The 6,836-nt window shown below is 31.1% G+C and overlaps 1 protein-coding gene across 1 annotated transcript in view; it reads right to left on the reverse strand.

The window, feature by feature from the left end:
• The window catches only part of LOC100159560 (cystathionase-like), a gene marked incomplete in the record, with an annotated part of 21,645 nt that extends 16,024 nt beyond the window's left edge, over positions 1-5,621 (reverse strand). The window contains 1 exon segment of the mRNA NM_001163933.1: positions 5,530-5,621.
• Between the last annotated feature and the right edge of the window lie 1,215 nt (positions 5,622-6,836).

Here is a 6,836-nt window from a genome sequence, read left to right on the forward strand (position 1 = left end):
GCTTAATAGATACAGCACAGGATTGAAGATAATCTTGTGAGAAGTTTGGTAGTGGGAAAAGGACAAAGTAGATTTAATTATGACTGCAACACCACCATGAGCTTTGTTGTCTGGATGATTGGATTTGAGCAGAGTATAGCCTGGGATAGATCAATTGGAGTATTTGGTAAAGTGAGTCTCAGTAATTAAGGCAATATCGATACGTTTTTCATATAGGACAGCTTGTAATTCATTGATGCGGTTTTTTAGGCCATTAGCATTGAAAAGGATGACGATGATTGATTTTGAGGTGGGTGATTTATTTGTCATTTTTGTTATTTAAGAGAGATGAGATAACTTGTGTTAGGAGTGTAATTAAGGGGTTAATTACTGATTTAAATTCATCAAGAAAACTTGACATTTTTTTATCAAAATCTAGTTCAGGGGGAGAATGGGTGGTATCTCTTGACTGATTTGAAGTAGCTTGGGCATAAGTTCTCTGGAATGAAGAGGGAGGGAGGGTGCTAGGGTTAGTTTTCACAGGTGGGTGGCTTTCTTTTACAGTAGAATTATTATTAGTTGACTTAAAATTAACATTATCATGTAAAAAGTTACTTTTATTGTTAGGCTTATTTCGACGTTGAAGTTCTCTATAGACGTTACATCCTCTGTAGTTGGCAGGGTGGTTGCCTGCACATAGGGCGCATTTGGGAGGAGAGTTTCTTGGTTTGGTGCAATCTGAAGAAGAATGTGAGTCTCCACAGCGGACGCAGCGAGCTGAGTAGCCACAGTATGATCGCGTGTGACCATAATCTTGGCAATTGAGGCATTGACTGACCATCTTTGGTTTGTATGGCTCTTCGATTTTTACCTTCGTGTGAAGAAGGGAAGATAAATGGTATATTTCATTGGAGTGGTCGGTGGGCTCCAAGTCAATGAAGAACAGTGGGAGTGGGCGTTTATTAATCTTGTGCAGCACGTTTGTGACCTGTCTAACCTCATAGAGACGTGTTTCAAGTTCAGATTTAATCAGTTCCGTAGGTGTTGAGGGTTGCAAATTTCGAATAACCACTCTTAATGGTTTGTCCTCTTTCAGTGGGAAGGTGTGGTATTCTGCTTTTTGTTCTTTTAGATAGCGGATTAGTGATCTATATGATTCGGGGTTAGCAGTCTGTATTTTTAATCGATCGGTGGAAGATTTGCAGTAAAAATTGTCTACTCCGATCAGCTCAATTAAAACTGAGGAAAAGCCAGGGAAGTCTAAAACTCCTTTCATGAAGATTGGAGGTGGGGGTTTTATATGATCAGTGATGATGGATCCTTCGGAGACAGTGTCAGCTTCAATTATTGTAGCTTCGGTTATTGTAGCAGCAGGTTCGGTTTGAGTAAGCACTTCATAACAATTTTTCGTTATAAATAATTTATTATTATTTTTTTTATTTGAGGTAGGATCAGTAGATTTTGGTTCAGATGAATCAGAATGGTTTCTTTTACTTGACTTTTGTGTCCAACCAGCATCCGTGTTATCAACCTGGAGTGACGTTGGATCTGTAGAGTTCAGCATAGGATTATTTGTAGAATTTTTGATTAGGCGAGCTATATAATGTTGCTGTTTTTATTTTTATCTGCATGTTTATTAATCACTTTCGACGATGTGGGTACGTTGTGAGGTCGCGGCAAGTTATCTGTGGGCAAAGGTCGGGTATCGATGCGCGTTGCAGCGATAGCACGACGGATTTAGTAGACGGTAAAAATTTTATTTAAACGTAAACGTAGTTCGTTTGCATTTAGAATGAAAAAGCGCACTTAGGCGCATTTCCAGTTTTTTTTTTTATTTATACAAATAAATAGGGAAGAATTGCGATTTTTTTCGTACTAAGTACGACAATTTCGGACACGAAACTTTGACGGGATCACGAGAATTAAGCGGAGCGTAATTAAACGTGTGCGACTAGCGACGTATAGACCGCGACTAATTTGATAATTTAAAAGCACATTTTGTGACATCATGTTGGTACTCATTCAATAATTATTAATTGATACACATTTTTATGCTTTATACACATTTAAAAAAATTATATTTAAATTGTATTTTTTTTTTCACTTAATACTATATTTTTAAATTTTTATTTTTTAAAGAATACATTTTTTTTTTTAATATTATTTGCATATTTTTGAATTTTGGAGTGCATATATATATGCATATTTAACAAAAATGTTTGCATAAAAATCCGGGCCCTAGTAATTATATTATAGCTATATACAGAGTGATTCACTAAGCATGCTCAATCCTCATTGCTCACCCCTTATTTTCTTCAATAATGTAGTTATTTAAAATTTGATTTTTAGAATTTTTTTAATAAACTTAAGGATCATATTTCAAAGTTCTTGAGGTTTGTTGTACTACTTACCTAAGGAGTGTCCCGTGTTGATACAAACTTCTGTTTTTCAAATGAGAACCCATCCCCCTTTCAACTGTAAATTATTGAGTGGATAATTGTTCTGAAAAATTTTACGTTTCAGAATCTAAATTTGAACAAGCAGTTTTTGAGTTATTTAACTTTGTGTTCTAAGGATAAAAGATCAGTGCGGTAATGGTTTTATTATAAGATATGAAACTATGATTTGAAAATGTTAGTATTAGAATTAATCCATCAACATAAATAATTTGTAAAAATGGCCCAAGTATAACAAATACTAGTTCCAATATTACGTTTGTTTTATACTTTTGTACAACCTTTTAAAGTAAATATTATCCTTATAGTACAAACATTTTAATATAAATATATATGTATTAAAATATTTTTAGTGACTTAGGCTGACGGTCTACGCTCAGAATGGTTTTTCGTATGTTATAATTATTTATCATTGAATTCAAATTCAATCCATTCATTACAGTGACCTACTCAATGACGAGATACATTCAATACCTATTGGCTATTACCTACTGTACATATCAGAGCGCCGCGCCTGAGCAGTTAGTAGTTACCTATATAGTATATACTATCATTTGGGACGATTAATAGCTGATAATTCATATAGGTTCATATAGAGGTATGTTATTATATGGCCTAATCCTGATATCGTGCAATAAGCATCCGTGCATATATCACGTGTTGTTCATAATATATGGGTATTATATTTTTCCATTTTAGTAATGTAAATTTGACCGCATTGAATTTGATTAGGCAAATATAAAACTATTGTTTTCATTTTAAACTCATAAACCGTTGGTACGTATAGTAGTATATTAGCATGTATAATACATTATAGTACGTAGGTATGTAATATAGAATAGAAACCAAAATGAACTTCACATGCTGGTATTGCAGGAGTATATGCGTTATTCCATGTTTTGTAATAATTTGTGTTATAACCAATAAGTATATATTGAATATTGATAACATATTAGCTAGTCATATATAATAATGCTATATTGTGTATATACTGTATAACTATAATATGCATATTATAATGTTATAAAGTTCATACATAATTAAATTTTAAGATAATGTTTACATATGAGCGTTTTTCAATTCGTATTTAATCAATGAAACAATCTTATAGGCACAAAAACATTTATATATTAGGTTTTGATAATTTAAACATTATAAGTATTATAATTGGCTATGAATTTTGTATTAACACTTTTATTATTGGATAACCTTACTATAAAGAGGTTGTAATAGATCAAGTAGGTATAAAAACATTATAGGTACACATACAGACTAAGTTATTATTTCCACAAAAATGCATGTTTATTTTCATTATAGCGGCGCAACTCTAGTATTTATTAAATATCTAATACATTATTTAATATGTGTAATAGACATTTTTAAAATATATACTTTGTAATGAACATCATAGTGAATATTTAACTGAAAATAATCTTTATTATAAGTTAATATACATATATATATATACGACTACCTATCCCGTGTTTGTAAAATATTATACCTATATCGAGACGAGTGTCTAGCGTGTAGGAAGAGCCTGTTCTGTAGTAACTGTTCACAATTTACTAATCCAGTAAAAAGTCCATGATCACATAGATTACTTATTTTAATAAAAAAAAACACTAGGATAATTTTGATAGGTGTTTAAAAGATAAAAAAACTGGTCTTGGGTAAAATTTTCCATTAGTTAGTTCCCGTTTATTATTTTGTTTTCGCTGATTATTCTGAGGTATTTTCAACTAGATCTCTTTTGGTACCAGACACTACTCTCAAAGTTGAAGATTAAAACATTATTTTGCTCGAAAATATGATGACAGACAATAAGTATATTAATTACTAATTACTATAGTTAAATATTAAATTTATGAATTTGTTATATTGGTGGTATAGATGAGCAGGAAATTTATTGAGGAAACCAGTCTTCTTAACTATAATTTTGGTTATCTGGGTAGAGCACAACAAAGCTTAAATGGATTCAGAAAACAGGTAATTGAACGTAGTTACTGTTGGTTACTCGTGGCTACATCCGATCATGAAAAAAAAATGTTATTCGGGGTTCTAGGACTTATAGCACTAAAAATACCATTAAAATATGAACTAATATATTGTAAGCTCTTAAAAATGTGAATAATTAACTAAACGTGTAACTGTGTAAGAATATACATAGTTAGTAGTAGTTACACGCATTCGTTTTTTTTTTATTTAATACAAGATATAATACAAGATTCCTAATTAAAAAATCATTTTTTGTAAAAAAAATTATTTTGAATGCTACAATATGGTATTAGTGTACTACCTACATAAAACAATTAGTATAACATAAAAGCACGTCACGCCAATCAAACATTTAAATTTTCCAAAATAAAAAAAGCAACTACAAAGATTTAGTATTAAGAATATTTTTATATTCGTTAACAGTTTAATGTAAATTCTAATTGTCAATTGGAATAATTAAATATTTAATTAAATTACATTTTTAATTGCCATTAGGTATTATTACCTATTATGACTTAGTATATTTTTAAAATTATTATCACCTACAATATACTTTAAAACTGATAGATTACTTGAATTTTCATTAGTACATAGTACTTACCCTTATATTTTTTAATTTAATTTTTTTTTCAAAAGATACATTTAAATATTTTTTGGATTTTATCTTACTATTATTTAATCAATTTTATTTAGATAAAATAAATAAATTATTACAATAATGCATTAATTATTATTTATTTGATACTTAACTGTAAACATATTCTTGGTTAAATGTAAACCAGTTGGTTTTTAAAATATAAATACATAGGTAACTAACATATCGGTATAGGTATATTTTATTTATATTTCTAAAAAAGTAGGTTCTTATTCGAATACCTATGAATATATAAATAGGTAGAGAACAAAATAATATGATATTCAGGCTTCAGAGTAATATATTATTAGGTACCTATGTAAAGGTATCTGACTCGTGTTTTTCCAAAGTACTTAGAATACTGCCCATACGTAGGAACTTATGTTAGTAAATGCCAAAAATTGTATAATATCAAAAATTGTATTAAACTATAATATAGCACAACTTGAATGCCAAAAAAAACACTTACAATATTCGGTTTCGGTGTAATTATTTGTTGGGCGGCGAGCACGTGGCCTAACGAATGGCGTTGTATCGAAGTAAGGTTTGAGTCCACTACTCCAGACAAACTCGACACCGGTTGTCACGCTGCCACACTGGTGCTGCACGATCCGGTATCGGTATTTTATCCGTTTTGCCGACTACAGCCACACGCATGCGCAGTACGCACGCGAAACCCTTCTCCGCTGAATGAGTATTGCGTGTCGTGTGTGTGTGTGGCTAAACTCAAAATAATAATAATAATAATATACACACCTGGTGACGTTATACCTATAGGTTAGGTTATAATATAGGCTATAATAGTTCGGCTACGTACTTCATTTATCATTACTTCAAGAGCGGACGCAGAGAACGAACTACGAAGTGACTGGTTAGTTCTAAGGGGGAGGGGGGAGGGGGTTGGAGGACGATGTTATTGTAATTGAATAATATTTAACCATTCGTAAATGTGTTTGTTTGAAAAAAATCAAGTGTCCATACTCACGTTCAGTGGCGTATTTAGGAATTTGTCATGGGGAGGGTCCAGATAATTTTCAGAAATCATAGCCACGGGAAGCAAAGCCCCCCCACACCACCCAATTACTCATTATTAAATAAATATACCATATTTATAAGACGATATAAAATTTTTGAGTTTTGGTAGAAATTTTGTATACAGCGTAAAAAAAAATAAAATAAACACCACTGTAAAACCACTAGCTGCATCGCTCCGCTCAGAATCTAATATAATATTATGTTATAACTTATAACTTTTATAAAAATATTTCTTAAAATACATCACTTCAATCATAGTTGATCTTAGATAACTTTTCAAGTTGAAAAATATCTCTCTGGAGTGTCTGTAGATGCTGGCAATGTACATAACTACAAAATATTTGAATTAAAAAATGAACTCTGTATTTTTCAACCATTTTCGGTACCAAAATGATAACAAAAAAATCACGATATTAATTGAAAATGTTGATAATTACAAAATCCTTCGTATCGCATGATAAAATTTGTTTTTCTTAATCATGTAAAAACCCACGAGACACAAGTCAATGTGGGGGGGGGGGGGTCCGGACCCCATGGAACAATTCTGAATCAAAATATTCAAAATAATATAAATATATTGTAATTTGAAATAAATAATAATCCTATACTACATACATTATACACATGACAGTGACTTGTGTAATATGTATAATATAGTATATTTCTGATTCGTTGTCAAGAGACGATTGTCGATGCACAACGGATAAATTGTTTTTTGCTAGACTTAAGAGGACGTC

The sequence above is a fragment of the Acyrthosiphon pisum genome, chromosome A2, assembly GCF_005508785.2.
Source record: "Acyrthosiphon pisum isolate AL4f chromosome A2, pea_aphid_22Mar2018_4r6ur, whole genome shotgun sequence".
In the NCBI taxonomy this organism is placed as follows: domain Eukaryota; kingdom Metazoa; phylum Arthropoda; class Insecta; order Hemiptera; family Aphididae; genus Acyrthosiphon; species Acyrthosiphon pisum.